We start from the raw sequence: 17,672 nt of genomic DNA on the forward strand, positions 1-17,672 counted from the left end.
AAGAAATAAGGTCATCTTACATCCCCTAAAGACTATTTTTAATTTTGTTTTTAGCAAACTCGATTTTTCTTCTTGTACAAATATGATTTCAACATAAAGACATTGAAAAATGGAGAATCTAGAGAACACGGGTATTGATGAACTTGGGACAAATAAATCGAGCATGTTTATATCATTATAAAACAAAATTTAAACAAAACTATTTTAAATTTTCAATTGTTGACAGTTTGGTTTGTGTATTCTTTAATAAATAGTGACTGTTTAAAAAGAAACTTAATATACTTTCAAGGATCATATAATTCATTAAGCATTATGCCAATCAATTCTATGGATTTTATTTATTTATTTGTAAATGCCTTTCTATATTTGCTATTGGATCAGAAACCAGTATAGGACATTGGGCTGTAAATTAGGAACATTGAATTTACTTGTACCTACACTGGGCCGACTTCATGCAAGTTATTTAACCTCTTTAATTTTGAATTTCACTAGCCAAAGAACTTTAATGGTGTAAAAAAGCTTTGAAAACACACAGTGCTTCACAAATATATTATTAGTATTATAATCATTATTCAGTTTTTTATAAGAACAAGTTCCATTTACCTTATTGCACTTTTCTTATCATGAGTTCAAAATTATTTTTTCATACTCAAGCTATATATTGGCATTGTCAATATTAAGCTCAATTTTGAGGGTTGGTCTGATTGAAGGAATAAGTACTGTTGAGAAACTGTCATAGGATTTAATTCTCAGTATTCTCTGATGCCAAGGTTCATCTGAAAATTGCAGTTCATGAAATCTCAAGTACAAATAGGATCCTTAAATACTAATGGCTTCTAAAATGTATTCTATTTTGAGTATTTCAGTATTTGGGGAAAAAGGCTAAAATTCTGGGGTTATATTGAGGCAGATTCTAATTACATAGATCTAATTACATAGCAACCTTATGTTTTATTGAGACCTAGGTAATCACATACTAACATTAATTCTTGATATAATTCCTTTCTACTTTATTATATGTGCCAGCCTTCCCTAGATTCCTACCAGATAACTGAAGCACCAATCCCCAAGTCAGAGAACTCATGCTATCTCCCTTAGGTCACTTATGTTCTCTTCTCTTATTAGCTTTGCACACAGGTGATTGTGTGAGCAAATTTATCAGCATAGTCTCTGACACACTGAATGCACAGAACAAATGTAAGTTATCTCTATTCTGTTAATAAGGCAATGCATTCCAGTTATAAAAGTTTCTTGTCCAGTTTCCGATAGAACTTTCTTCCATTGCTGTTATAAATTTTAATGTCATTGTTAGCTGCTGGGATTGTGAGTATGTGACAGACATATGAGCCTTAACAAAACTCTTTATATTTGTAAAAGTGTAAGGGAGATCTTCCCTACAGTTTCCTTTTTTTGTTTTTTTTTAAAATTTATTTTAGATATTTATTAAGTGCCTACTATGTACCAGGGATTATGCCAGCCCATGGCTGTACCATGTTAAAAAAAGAAGGAACAGCTTCTGCTCTCATAGAGTTTATAGTCTAGAGGGAGTAACAGACAATAACCCAGCAAATATCAAACTGGTGAAACACATTTGATATGTGTTATAGAAAGAATAAACAGGATGCTGTCTCACATATAACAGTGTAGTCAACTGCAAAAATGGCCACAATTCCCCATCCTTTTTGTTTCCACACCCTTGTAATGTGACACATTAGCTTCTACCATCAAACGCTGGGGTCTGTTTCCTCTCCCCTTGATTCTGAGGTGCCTGGTGACTTGATTTGACCAGTGGACAGTGGTAGATATGACAGTGTGCCTTCTCTGAGCATGGGCCTTAAGAAGCCTAGTATGCTTCCGAGCGCTTTCTCTCTCTCTCACACTCACACACACACACACACACACACACACACACACACACTTGCATAGTAACCTGCCTTTTCGTCATGTGAACAAGTTGGCCTAGGCTTCTAGAATGTAAGAAACCACATGGATCAGAGGCCAGTCTTCCTAGCTCCTAATGACACACACTTGAATGGGCTGAATGAATGATCTGACCAAGACCAGAAAAACTTGCCTAGCTGAGTCCAGCCAAAATTCTTTACTGAAAGAATCATGAACTACAAACAGTTATTGTTTTAAAATATCATTGGAGTAGTTATTATGAAGTAAATCTAACTGATCCAGTTAAATAGAGGATACCTCAAGAAAGACCTTAGAAGATGAGACTAGCTCAGATCTAGAGGATGAGAAAGTCAGTCATGTGAAGAGTGGTTGAAAGAGCACTCCAGGCAGAGGGAACTGCATGTGCTGAAGCCTTTTGGCTGAATTAAGTTGGTGTCGTATATGAACTCATGGTAGGACCACATGGATGAAATATATTGAACAAAGAGAAGAACGGGATAAGACAAAATTGGAAATGTAAATGAGAGCCTTATTATATGCTAGGCCTTGTAGGTTATGAGCAGAAGTTGGCTTTTATCCCTAAGGTCGGGGGAACTATTGAATGCTTTTAAGTAAGGAGGTAATACAATTTAATTAATATTTTAGAAAAATTAGTGTGGCAAAGACCAGATGGGAGACTATTACAGTAGTTTGGGAGAGATATGGTAGTAATTTATAATTACCTCCCAATTTCTTCCCCTTAGTAGACATGGGGGTTATCTGGGGTATCCTCAAATCATTGTGGGGTGTGCTAAACTCTGGGTCTGCCTACTTCTAGAGCTGTCCGTAAATAAATCCATGATGTTTTGCATATTCTCCTATGCCTGCATCTATCTCCGTTAACAAGGATGTTGATGAGGACTGCAGAAGTCTTTTGTAAACACAAACTTGTATTTTTAGTTATATGAATAGTCATGTTTTTAAATAGCAAGAGAATGCTTTTCCTGACTTTCTGTTTTCTACTTTAAACACTTTTCCCCCTGACATTTGCTTTATTCTTTCATGGATCTGATTTGCAATTTCAATCTAACATTATCAATATTTTACTCAAAATTTTCCATTCACTTACATTTTTTCTTTAAATGTTCATTCAAAGAAAGAAAAACACTTGAGATACTAATGAAATTCTTTTAAAATTTTTTTTAAAAATTCCTGTTGTTTTCTATTCAATCTGAATTAACATGTTCTTCTATACGTTGTTTCTTGACTCACATGCATTATATCTTACTCTTCATTTGCCCAGTATTTCAACAAGACCCATGACTATATATATATATATATATATATATATATATATATATATATATATACAATCTTCAATCTTGCCAAATATGGATCTGAAAATTGTTCCATTTCTTGTTCTTTTGAGCTCTATCTCCTGTTCACTTGGAGTTTAAAGAAGAGATGATAATGATAATAACAAAGATAATGGCACATTAATTCCTTTCATTGAGTTTGCTTTTTAGTGCACTTAGCTAGATATTTTGTGCTTAAAAGAGATACCATTTTCCTATGAGGTTAAATTAATTGAGACACAGAGAGATTAATGATTACCTGTAGTGACATTATTAGTCAAAGCAAGATTCAAAGTCTCTTTCGTTCAATCATAGGCTGTCTCTGTTGAACCAAAAAGATTTCCCTGGGGGTGACAAGGCTATCTGAATAACTATCTGATAAATGTTTCTCACATTTGTGAATTACATCTGCTTTAATGGGAACCTTGAAAGTAATCAAAAAAAAAAAAAGACAAAAATACATAGGTCCTATAAGAGAGCACCTAAAGAAATGACAAGAGAATAGTGAATATTTTTCTCAGTGTTTTAAAACAAATCCTCTGGTTTTTTTTCCAATTAACAGTGGGCTCAGAAGATAACTAGAAACTTAAGTGAGACGTGAAAGAGATTTTTATTCTCTGTTTCTCAAAGCACATAGAAATAACAGGTAAAAGATCATTCATCTGTTTTTAAAATAATTTGTTTTCATTTTTAAATCAATCAATAAACTCAGAACAGTGAACTAAGATTCATGAGACATGCAGAGATTATTGGGGCAAAACGGGCTAGAAGTAAAGGGAATTGTAATACATGAGGAAAAAGCGTTTCTCTATATCACAGTCTCTGACCTTGAAACAACTACTAACATGCTTTATAAAATTTCTAATTAAAATCTCTTGGGGTTCCTTAAATTTAATTCCCTTGTACTTAATTAAGAGCTTTCAAAACCTCAGAGAAAAATATTTGACACTAAATTGTGTCTGTAGTTTAGGGAAATAGGACTACCCATTTCCTTTCAGTTTTACTTAAATGTGTGATTTAAATAGATCTGTTTAATTCAGTGAGGGAAATTACCCAACCAAAAGAGTTTTCTCATATGTTCTAACTTAGTGCAAAAATATTTCCCCGAAGCCTGTCTTTGCAACTCACCCGTGTATTTGCTATTTGTATACAGCGCAACCTTATGAGAGCTTTTCTATTATTAAATGAGCATCACACAAAATGTAATAACTGGTCTCCCTAACTAGACTATAATCTCCTTGAAGAAAATGATTAGGGCTAGTATTTGTATCCTCCATAGTCGTTAGTCAAGTCTTAGCATGAAGCATTAATAAGTTCATTATTCATTATATGGAAGGCTAACGATTTAAAAAAGTCAAACCGTGTTTGTTATTCTTGAAAGATCAAAACTACAAAGAGTAATATCAGGAAATAATTCTTTAAAATATTGTATTTATTATTTTTGTCAATCTTATTTTAGATAGGAAATGAAAGAAAACTACAAAAAGTGCAATTTCTTAGTTTTTGATATACTTTCTTTTGACACAAAGTTAATTAATTTCATAGAGAAATAGCTCTATTGTACTTATACTTGTTAATGAGTATTTTTGTTCCTTAATATATACAAAGTGCTGGTAAATGAAATAGGAAATTGGCCTTCATGAATCCCTTCTGTTTGTGTGTGTTTGGGAGTGGGGGAAGAAAATAATTATTTAAAGAAATATGTATATAAATATGTCCTTATGAAACAAATGTAAATATCTATTTATATATGTATATACTTATACACATACATGCATATGATTAAAAATTATGATAAGTGCTGTAATTCAGTAGAGTTCTATCCTAGATACGAACAAGAAATAGCCAACTTTACATAGGGTCATCAGAGAAAGATGCTGTTTAAATTGTACCTGGATGCTACTGACATGATTTATGCAAGTGCATGCCATGATTAGAGCTGTGTATTTCACAGTTCATTCTGCTTTCTGTGGAGACATTAGGTTGGTCTGAAGCAAAATTAGAAACTGTAACTGTATTTTTAGAAGCCATCATAATGACCCATTGACAAAGCTATCATAACAAAAATATGGAGATAGAAGAAGATGGATTTATAGTATTTTTAGAGTATTTTGGAGACTCCAGAGATTCCGATAACCACCAAATGATTTTTCTCTCTGACTTCTCAGTACATTTGAAATTCTTTTAATATTAGTCTGTGAAAAAATAAGATAAATGTAATAAATAAAATTAACTAAATTGTAGCATTGGTTAAAAACAAAACATGTAATGGATTGATTTATACATGCCAGGAAAACTTAGTAAAATATGTAATGAAAAGTCAATAATTTAGATAGCTGGACCTCACAAAGTCACATAATACTGACACTGAATCCTAATGCCAATAAGTAGATAAAACAACTATTTCAATTCAAACTCCAATCTCAAACTTCTTTTCTTTCCTCTCATCTATCAATCTGCTGCATCTTTGTATTTGTAATAATTATATCAGAAACATTTTTCTATTTCTGATTATCTGATAGACACTATACAGAATAATACTGCATTATTTCAAGAGAACAACAGTTCATGCTGGCCTGTTGAACCTGAAATGGTCTTAAAAAGAACAAAAAGAAATGAGAGCATAGATTATATTTTCACCCCAAACACCAAGTCAGTTGTATCTTTATCCTACAGTGGGCAACAGAATAAAGATAAAAGCTAGATCACACAATTATTTTGGAAAAGAGGCATTAACTGTGCCATCTCAGATTGCTGGAGTGTTTTTGTCTCTCAAACATAGGTGCCAAACCAAATACAGGTAACCACTTTTTTATTATGTCATACGACTGATAACAGAATAAGTGTCTACTTATGTTTCTATTTAAAAACCATGGTAACTCAAGGAGAAAAACCTAAGACATTACAGTTGTGAGTAAAATGATTTATTCTCTATCCAAATCCCAATTCCAATGGAGATTTTCTTTTCTGTATCTCTTGCAACATGAATAAATGGGCCGAGGGATTGTACCTGAATGTCTCTTCTGAGACCAGTGACCGATTTTAAATATGATTGCATTAACTCTAAGAACGTAATATGTGAAATTACAACCTGAAGAAAAATTTAATGTTTATCTTAAAAAGTTACCTTTCAAGCCCTCATTCTAGCAATGATATTGCATATTGTTGCCTGAGTGGACCCACAGAACTTCTCTAGTATTCTTTTCCTCCTTCAAAAAAATCTAAGGGCCAATTTACAACATAGATTTTTTGTTTTTTTAAGTGAGACCTTAGGCATAATGGGAACAAAATTATCTGTCAATACAATGGTGAACTAATCTCCTTATTGCAAAATCATCAGTCACGCTGGGCTGCATTTATTATCTGATATTAAGATTATCAGAGATATGAATGGTTGGTAACTCATTTGGCTTGCAGAGCCCTCTGGTTATAAAATATAAAAAGTAAGTAAAAAATTTTAAAACTCAATTGAAAAGGGCAGACAGCCTGCAGATGATTTTGATTCTCAGTAATGTTTATAACATTTATCATGCACTAAAGAGTTCAGTGGTAGTATTCTATTACTGTTGAAACAGCTTGGAGCATATAATATATACTTACAACGTTAAGCAGCCTGTCATGGAGGCATTTAGACAATAAAATATTCTTGATTAATGATGCACTATCCCTTCTTGCTCTACCTTTCACTATAAAATATTCATAATATGTCTTGAAGCATATAGAAGTTCACTTTATAAAATACAGATATGTCTACCTGCTAAATGGTATTTAAAGCCTTTGGTTAGACTTTTGTGATGATTTCAGCTATCCAAATGCATATTTATCCTTCCAAGAAAGATGATTCATTGCATTTTTTTTTTTTAATTAAAACTCTGGGGCTTCCCTGGTGGCGCAGTGGTTGAAAGTCCGCCTGCCGATGCAGGGAACACGGGTTCGTGCCCCGGTCCGGGAAGATCCCACATGCCACGGAGCGGCTAGGCCCGTGAGCCATGGCCGCTGAGCCTGCGCATCCGGAGCCTGTGCTCCACAACGGGAGAGGCCACAACGGTGAGAGGCCCGCGTACCGCAAAAAAACAAAACAAAACAAAACAAAACTCTACCTCAGAATTGCATTATAAATTATCTCTTAAGGCAAAATACAATATATCCTATGGTAGGAGTTTACATGATAAAGCCTTTAGTTTCTCTTCATTTCAAATATGTGATAAGGTCTCTCTAGAACACAAAGACTTGCCAAGAATTATGCCTACTGAACTGACTACTCATAGTTGGTTCATCCATAAGGATGGCATCTTTGATGGTCTATTGCAGAAGTCCATGGAGAGCGTCTCTAGAATCTCTTCACATAATATGAGGTCAATGGTTTTGATAAAATGAGAGAGGAAAACTGTGAATAAAACTCTCTCTCATCAGTTTCAGATTTATGGTAACTTTTATACAGACCTAGAAGAGGCCAAACTATTAGTGTTGACACTAATTGATAAGGGATATAAAAACAGAACAGAACATTTTATATTCCTTCCCACAATAGGTGGTTCTCTCTGTGGAATAGATTCCACAGTCCTTTATACATGAATGTTTTCCAGGTCTCTTAAGTGCATCCGTACAGTGGAATGGACAAAAAAAGACTACTGTGATTTGCTGAGATGGACAATTAGAGCCAAGTAGTCAATTTAGTTATCTCTGATTTAATAAACTCCATTTCTGATTATTTGACTTCTTTTTTTTAAATTTAATATATTTTTTTATACAGCAGGCTCTTATTAGTCATCCATTTTATACACATCAGTGTATACATGTCAATCCCAGTCTCCCAATTAGTCCCACCACCACCACCACCACCCCCGCTGCTTTACCCCCTTGGTGTCCATACGTTTGTTCTCTACATCTGGGTCTCAATTTCTGCCCTGCAAACCGGTTCATCTGTACCATTTTTCTAGTTTCCACATATATGCGTTAATATACGATATTTGTTTTTCTCTTTCTGATTTACTTCACTCTGTATGACAGTCTCAAGATCCATCCACGTCTTTACAAATGACCCAATTTTGTTCCTTTTTATGACTGAGTAATATTCCATTGTATACATGTACCAAATCTTCTTTAGCCATTCATCTGTCGATGGGCATTTAGGTTGCTTCCATGACCTGGCTATTGTAAATAGTGCTGCAATGAATATTGGGGTGCATGTGTCTTTTTGAATTATAGTTTTCTCTGGGTATATGCCCAGTAGTGGGGTTGCTGGGTCATATGGTAATTCTATTTTTAGTTTTTTAAGGAACATCCATACTGTTCTCCATAGTGACTGTATCAATTTACATTCCCACCAGCAGTGCAAGAGGGTTCCCTTTTCTGCACACCCTCTCCAGCATTTGTTGTTTGTAGATTTTTTGATGATGGTCATTCTGACTGGTGTGAGGTGATATGTCATTGTAGTTTGCTTTTTTTTTTTTTTTGCCGTATGCGGGCCTCTCACTGTTGTGGCCTCTCCTGTTGTGGAGCACAGGCTCTGGACGCGCAGGCTCAGTAGCCCAGCCGCTCCGTGGCATGTGGGATCTTCCCGGATCGGGGCACGAACCCATGTCCCCTGCATCAGCAGGCAGACTCTCAACCACTGCACCACCAGGGAAGCCCACCTCATTGTAGTTTTGATTGCATTTCTCTCATAATTAGTGATAAGCAGCTTTTCATGTGCTTCTTGGCCATCTGTATGTCTTCTTTGGAGAAATGTCTGTTTAGGTCTTCTGCCCATTTTTGGATTGGGTTGTTTGTTTTTTTAATATTGAGCTGCATGAGCTGTTTATATATTTTGGAGATTAATCCTTTGTCCGTTGATTCGTATGCAAATATTTTCTCCCATTTTGAGGGTTGTCGTTTCCTCTTGTTTATGGTTTCCTTTGCTGTGCAAAAGCTTTTAAGTTTCATTATGTCCCATTTGTTTATTTTTGTTTTTATTTCCGTTACTCTAGGAGGTGGATCAAAAAAGATCTTGCTGTGATTTATGTCAAAGAGTGTTCTTCCTATGTTTTCCTCTAAGAGCTTTATAGTGTCCGGGCTTACATTTAGATCTCGAATCCATTTTGAGTTTATTCTTGTGTATGGTGTTAGGGAGTGTTCTAATTTCATTCTTTTACATGTAGCTGTCCAGTTTTCCCAGCACCACTTATTGAAGAGACTGTCTTTTCTCCATTGTATATCCTTGCTTGCTTTGTCATAGATGAGTTGACCATAGGTGCGTGGGTTTATCTCTGGGCTTTCTATCTTGTTGCATTGATCTATATTTCTTTTTTTTTGGCCAGTACCATATTGTCTTGATAACTGGAGCTTTGTAGTATAGTTTGAAGTCAGGGAGTCTGATTCCTCCAACTCCGTTTTTTTCCCTCTAGACTGCTTTGACTAATCGGGGTATTTTGTGTCTCCATACAAATTTTAAGATTATTTTGTTCTAGTTCTGTAAAAAATGGCTTTGGTAATTTGATGTGGATTGCATTGAATCTGTAGATCACTTTGGGTAGTATAGTTATTTTCACAATATTGATTCTTCCAATCCAAGGACATGGTGTATCTCTCCATCTGGTGGTATCATATTTAATTTCTTTCATCAGTGTCTTATAATTTTCTGCATACAGGTCTTTTGTCTCCCTAGGTAGGTTTATTCCTAGGTATTTTATTCTTTTTGTTGCAATGGTAAGTGGGAGTGTTTCCTTCATTTCTCTTTCAGATTGTTCATCATTAGTGTATAGGAATGCAAGAGATTTCTGTGCATTAATTTTGTATCCAGAAACTTTACCAAATTCATTGATTAGTTCTAGTAGTTTTCTGGTGGCATCTTTAGGATTCTCTATTCATGTCATCTGCAGTGACAGTTGTTCTTCTTCTTTTCCAATTTGTATTCCTTTTATTTCCTTTTCTTCTCTGATTGCCGTGGCTACAACTTCCAGTGATGTTGGCTGTGGGTTTGTCATATATGGCCTTTATTATGTTGAGGACATTTCCCTCTATGCCTACTTTGCGCAGGGTTTTTATCATAAATGGGTGTTGAATTTTGTCGAAAGCTTTCTCTGCATCTATTGAGATGATCATATGGTTTTTCTCCTTCAGTTTGTTAATATGGTGTATCACGTTGACTGATTTGCATATATTGAAGAATCCTTGCATTCCTGGAATAAACCCCACTTGATCATGGTGTATGATCCGTTTAATGTGCTGTTCGATTCTGTTTGCTAGTATTTTGTTGAAGATTTTTGCATCTATGTTCATCAGTGATATTGGCCTGTAGTTTTCTTTCTTTGTGACATCCTTGTCTGGTTTTGGTATCAGGGTGATGGTGGCCTCGTAGAATGAGTTTGGGAGTGTTGCTCCCTCTGCTATATTTTGGAAGAGTTTGAGAAGGATAGGTGTTAGCTCATCTCTAAATGTTTGATAGAATTTGCCTGTGAAGCCATCTGGTCCTGGGCTTTTGTTTGTTAGAAGATTTTTAATCACAGTTTCAATTTCAGTGCTTGTGATTGGTCTGTTTTTCTTTTCTATTTCTTCTTGATTCAGTCTTGGCAGGTTGTGCCTTTCTAAGAATTTGTCCATTTCTTCCAGGTTGTCCATTTTATTGGCATAGAGTTGCTTGTAGTAATCTCTCATGATCTTTTGTATTTCTGCAGTGTCAGTTGTTACTTCTTTTTCATTTCTAATTCTATTGATTTGAGTCTTCTCCCTTTTTTTCTTGATGAATCTGGCTAATGGTTTATCAATTTTGTTTATCTTCTCAAAGAACCAGCTTTTAGTTTTATTGATCTTTGCTATCATTTCTTTCATTTTTTTTTCATTTATTTCTGATCTGAATTTTATGATTTCTTTCCTTCTGCTAACTTTGGGGTTTTTTTGTTCTTCTTTCTTACTGCATCTGGGGTCTCCTTTTCACAGGCTGCAGGTTTGTAGTTTCCTTTGTTTTTGGTGTCTGCCCCCAGTGGCTAAGGTTGTTTCAGTGGGTTGTGTAGGCTTCCTGGTGGAGGGGACTCGTGCCTATATTCTGGAGGATGCGGCTGGATCCTGTCTTTCTTTTGGGCAGGACCATGTCCATTGGTGTGTTTTGGGGTATCTGTGACCTTATTATGATATCAGGCTGCCTCTACTGCTAGTGGGTGGGGTTGTGTTCCTGTCTTGCTAGTTGTTTAGCATAGGGTGTCCCGCACTGTAGCTTGCTGGTCCTTGAGTGGAGCTGGGTCTTAGCGTTGAGATGGAGATCTCTGGGAGAGCATTCACCATTTGATATTACATGGAGCCCAGAGGTCTCTGATCAACCAATGTCCTGAACTCAGCTCTCCCTCCTAAGAGGCTCAGGCCTGACACCTGGCTGGTGCACAAAGACCCTGTCAGCCAAACGGCTCAGATGATAAGGGAGAAAAAAAGAAAGAAAGAAAGAAAAAAAGAAAAGTTATTAAAATAAAAAATAATTAAAAACTAATAAAAAAAAAAGAAAGAAAGAAGAGAGCAACAAAACCAGAAAAGAAATCCACCAATGATAACAAGCAGTAAAAACTATACTAAAAAAAAACAGGACAGACAGAGCCCTAGGACAAATGGTAAAAGCAAAGCTATACAGACAAAATCACATAAGAAGCACACACATACACACTCACAAAAAGAGAAAAAGGAAATAAATATATATATCTATGCTCCCAAAGTCCACTGCCTCAATATTGGAGTAATTCATTGTCTATTCAGGTATTCCACAGATGCAGGATACATCAAGCTGATTGTTGAGATTTAATCCACTGCTCCTGAGGCTGCTGGGAGAGATTTCCCTTTCTCTTCTTTGTTTGCACAGCTCCTGGGGTTCAGCTTTGGATTTGACCCCGCCTCTGCTAGGTCACCTGAGGGCATCTGTTCTTCGCTCAGACAGGACGGGGTTAAAGGAGCCGCTGATTAGGGGGCTCTGGCTCACTCAGGCCAGGGGGAGGGAGGGGTACTGAATGCAGGGCGAGCCTGTGGTGGCAGAGACTAGCGTGATGTTGCAACAGCCTGAGGCAGGCCATGTGTTCTCCCAGGGAAGTTGTCATTGGATCATGGGACCCTGGCAGTGGCGGGCTGCACAGGCTCCCAGGAGGGGAGGTGTGGATAGTGACCTGTGCTTGCACACAGGCTTCTTGGTGGCTGCAGCAGTAGCCTTAGCGTTTCATGCCCATCTCTGGGGTCTGCGCTGGTAGCCACGGCTCACGCAGTCTCTGGAGCCTGTTTGGGCAGTGCTCTGAATCCCCCCTCCTCGCGCACCCTGAAACAATGGTCTCTTGCCTCTTAGGGCAGTTCCAGACTTTTTCCCGGACTCCCTCCTGGCTAGCTGTGGTGCACTAACCTCCTTCAGCCTGTGTTCATGCAGCCAACCCCAGTCCTCTCCCTGGGGTCTGACCTCCGAAGCCTGAGCCTCAGCTTCCAGCCCTCACTCATCCTGGCTGGTGAGTGAGCAGACAAGCCTCTCGGGCTGGTGAGTGCTGGTCGGCACTGTTCCTCTGTGCGGGAATCTCTCCACTTTGCCCTCTGCAACCCTGTTGCTGCGCTCTCCTCTGTGGCTCCGAAGCTTGCCCCCTGCCATACCCCGTCTCTGCCAGTGAAGGGGCTTCCTAATGTGTGGAAATTTTTCCTCCTTCACAGCTCCCTCCCATTGGTGCAGATCCTGTCCTTATGCTTTTGTCTCTGTTTTCTGTTTTTTCTTTTGCCCTACCCGGGTACATGGGGAGTTTCTTGCCTTTTGGGAAGTCTGAGGTCTTCTGCCAGCATTCAGTAGGTGTTCTGTAGGAGTTGTCCCACATGTAGATGTGTTTCTGATGTATTTGTGGGGAGGAAGGCGATCTCCATGTCTCACTCCTCCACCATCTTAAAGGTCTCTCTGATACTACCGAATATTATGTCAAGTTAAATAAGAGAAAGACAAATACCATATGATTCACTTATATGTGGAATCTAAAAACAAACAAACAAACATAAGATAGAAAGACTCATTTATACAGAGAAAAAACAGGTGTTTGCCAGAGGGAGGCAGGTGGGGGATGATTGAAATTGGTGAGGGAAATAAAGAGGTACAGACTTCCAGTCACAATCAATGAGTCATGGGGTTGAAATGTACAGCATGGAGAATATAGTCAATAATAATATAATATCTTTCTATGGTGACAAAGATGGTCAAATCATACAAACTTCCAGTTTTAAGATAAATAAGTACTAGTAATGTAATTAATATAATTAACACTGCCCTGTGTTATATATGAAAGTTAAAGGAATAAATCCCAGAGTTCTCATTATAAGGAAAAAATGATTTTTTCTTTTATGTCATATCTATATGAAATGATGGGTGTTCACTAAGCTTGTGGTACTCATTTCATAATGTAGGTAAGTCAAATCATTTTGCTGTATACCTTAAACTTATACAATGCTGTATGTCAAATAAATCTCAGTAAAACTGGAAGAAAAGAAAAGAAGAAAAGTCCATATTTTGGATTCTGCTAGATTCTTCAAAAATTTTATAAACATAATCATGGCATGACAGTCCTATTAATACTTTTAATCAGTATATACTTTTTATGCCTAAATTCCCTAAGCAGAGGTCTTAATAAAAGAGAAAATATTAGATATGGCCCAAACTTAAGAATATAAAGTTGTCAATACTTTTGACATAGAAATGATTATTTTAATAACATAATAAAATCCTTCAAGATCTTTATATATTAGAAATAGACATGAATCCTCTTCCTTGAGTTCTTTGAATATTATTTTATATAACCTTTGAGTCAATGTTGAACCATAATTTAAGCATCCCATATAACTTGATTTTAATTGAAAGTATTTTATGTCAACATCTAGTATAATATTTGTTTTTTTGATAAAATAATTTTATTATGTGAAATTATTTCTATTTCACTTAAAATTTACTGGTAATGACTACAATCTTAATCATTTCCAGTATTTATTATTTTACATTTTATTATTTATGATGAAACTATTTATATTGATTAATTTGTTTAGTTTTTGCATCACTGGAATATACCCAATTTGGTCATAAATTATTTAGATGTACTGTTAGTTTTTTAGCAGCTAATATCTTAATTTAGAATTTTTGTGACTGTACTTACTAAACCTATAACTCTCCTTTCTTTGTATTTATCAATATCAGATAGTCAATTAATTCTGGCTATGGTCTCATTTGTATAGCATCAAAATTACATAATTTTGGAGAATCTGATGACATTACAAGTCTATATTATTTTTGTTTTTTTTTAAAAGAAGTTTACACAAGGATACCAAAGATAAAATATATAAAGTGATCACAAACGTAAGAGATAGAGCTAAAGTGTTTCGAGTAGCAGAAAAGGGTAACACTTAGTTTTAACAATGCATGGATCATTCATATATTGTACATTTGATCCTAAATAAATGTTGAGTGCTAATCATTTCTTTTTAATTGGAGTGTAATTGCTTTACAATGTTGTGTTAGTTTCTGCTGTACAATGAAGTGAATCAGCTATATGTATACATATATCGCCTCCCTCTTGGACCTTCCTCCCTCCCATCCCACCCATCTAGGTCATCACAGAGCACTGAGCTGAGCTCCCTGTGCTATACAGCAGGTTCCCACTAGCTATCTGTTTTACAGATGGTAATGTATTTATGTCAAACCTAATTTCCCAATTCATTCCACCCTCCCCTTCCCCCACTGTGTCCACATGTCCATTTTTACATGTGCGTTTCTATTCCTGCCCTGCAAATAAGTTCATCTATACCATTATTCTAGATTCCACATATATGAGTTAATATACAATACTTTTTTGTCTCTTTCTGACTTACTTCACTCTGTATGGCAGACTCTAGGTCCATCCACCTCACTACAAATAACTCAATTTCGTTTCTTTTTATGGCTGAGTAATATTCCATTATATATATTTACCACATCTTCTTTATCCATTCATGTCGATAGACACTTAGATCGTTTCCATGTCCTGGCTATTGTAAATAGTATTTCAATAAACATTGGGGTACATGTGACTTTTTGAATTATGGTTTTCTCAGGGTATGTGCCCAGTAGTGGGATTGCTGGGTTGTATGGTAGTTCTATTTTTAGTTTTTTAAGGAACCTCCATACTGTACTCCATAGTGGCTGTATCAGTTTACATTCCCACCAACAGTGTAGGAGGGTTCCCTTTTCTCCACACCCTCTCTCCAGCATTTATTGTTTGTAGATTTTTTGATGATGGCCATTTTGACTGGTGTAAGGTGATACCCCATTGTAGTTTAGATTCACATTTCTCTAATAATTAGTGATGTTGAGCATATGTTCTAGAGTCTCTTGGCCATCTGTATGTCTTCTTTGGAGAAATGTCTATTTAGGTCTTCTACCCATTTTTGGATTGGGTTGTTTTTTTGATATTGAGCTGCATGAGCTGTTTGTATATTTTGGAGATTAATCTTTTGTCTGTTGCTTCTTTTGCAAATATTTTCTCCCATTCTGAGGGTTGTCATTTCATCTTGTTTCTGGTTTCCTTTGCTGTGCAAAAGTTTTTAAGTTCAATTAGGTCCCATTTGCTTATTTTTTAGTTTATTTTTGTTACTCTAGGAGGTGGGTCATAAAAGATCTTGCTGTGATTTACGTTATAGAGTGTTCTGCCTATGTTTTCCTCTAAGAATTTTATAGTGTCTGGCCTTACATTCAGGTCTTTAATCCATTTTGAGTTTAATTCTGGATATGGTGTTAGGAAGTGTTCTAATTTCATTCTTTCACATGTAGCTGTCCAGTTTACCCAGCACCACTTATTGAAGAGGCTGTCATTTCTCTACTATATACTCTTGCCTCCTTTATCAAATAAAAGGTGACCATATGTGCATGCGTTTATCTCTGGGCTTTCTATCCTGTTCCATTGATCTATATTTCTGTTTTTGTGCCAGTACCATACTGTCTTGATTACTGCAGATGTGTAGTATAGTCTGAAGTCGGGGAACCTGATTCCTCCAGCTCCATTTTTCTTTCTCAAGATTGCCTTTGCTATTAGGGGTCTTTTGTATTTCCATACAAATTGTAAAATTTTTTGTGCTAATTCTGTGAAAAATGCCATTAGTAATTTGATAGGGATTGCATTGAACCCATAGATTGCTGTGGGTAGTATAGTCATTTTTACAATATTGATTCCCCCAATCCAGGAGCATGGTATATCTCTCCGTCTGTTTGTATCACCTTTGATTTCCTTCATCAGTGTTTTTTATAGTTTTCTGAGTACAGGTCTTTTGTCTCCTTAGGTAGGTTTATTCCTTGGTATTTTATTCTTTTCATTGCAATGGTAAATGGGATTGTTTCCTTAATTTCTCTTTCTGATCTTTCATTGTTAGTGTATAGAATGCAAGAGATTTCTGTGCATTAATTTTGTATCCTGCAACCTTACCAAATTCATTGATTAGTTCTAGTAGTCTTCTGTTGGCATATTTAGGATTTTCTATGTATAGTATCATGTCATCTGCAAGCAGTGACAGTTTTACTTCTTATTTTACAATTTGTATTCCTTTTGTTTTATTTTCTTCTCTGATTGCCATGACTAGGACTTCCAGTACTATGTTGAGTAAGAGTGGCAAGCATGGACATCCTTGTCTTGTTCCAGATCGTAGTGGAAATGCTTTCAGTTTTTTATCATTGAGAATGATGTCTGCTATGGGTTTGTTGTATACAGCCCTTATTATGTTGAGGTAGGTTCCCTTCATGCCCACTTTCATGAGAGTTTTTATCATAAGCGGGTGTTGAATTTTGTCAAAAGCTTTTTCTGCATCTATTGAGATGATCTTATGGTTTTTATTCTTTAGTTTGTTAATATGGTGTATCACATTGATTGGTTTGCATATATTGAAGAATCCTTGCATCTCTGGGACAAATATCACTTGATCATGGTGTATGAGCTGATCTTTTTTGAGGAAATAGGTCAGGAAAAAAATAGTGACATGTAAGCACAAAGGGAGTTTGTCCTTGGCCTACTTTAAGTTTGAAATTTATCTACATTGTTACTGTATACTTCTGCCAAATTTTTGTACTCTAATGTGCACTCTGACACTAGTTATTTGGGGTCAAAAGTCGCCTAGTTAGAAATAAAGGAAATAGCCAGTTAGTATCTCAATATACCACTCTTGAATGATTTGCTTAAGCAGAAGAGACAAAGAGCATTTATTACCAATTGGAAATTTGCCATGAAGTTTCTCAAGTGTTCTAAATCCCTGTGTTAATTAAATTTTAAGTAAGGAAATTGCATTAACTGTTTTATATCATAAGGACACTGTCCAGCCCAACCAAAGGCAGTAATTTTTTTAACTTTGACCCAAGTGACCTGTTAGAATTAATGACATTTACCAAAATTGATTATTTTCTCCCTGCAAGTTTACAGGAATATCACCTGGATAATTATCTAAATTGTATCAGAT

The sequence above is a fragment of the Delphinapterus leucas genome, chromosome 16, assembly GCF_059928025.1.
Source record: "Delphinapterus leucas isolate spDelLeu-1000000601 "Yukka" chromosome 16, BTC_Dleu_Yukka2, whole genome shotgun sequence".
Lineage (NCBI taxonomy): Eukaryota > Metazoa > Chordata > Mammalia > Artiodactyla > Monodontidae > Delphinapterus > Delphinapterus leucas.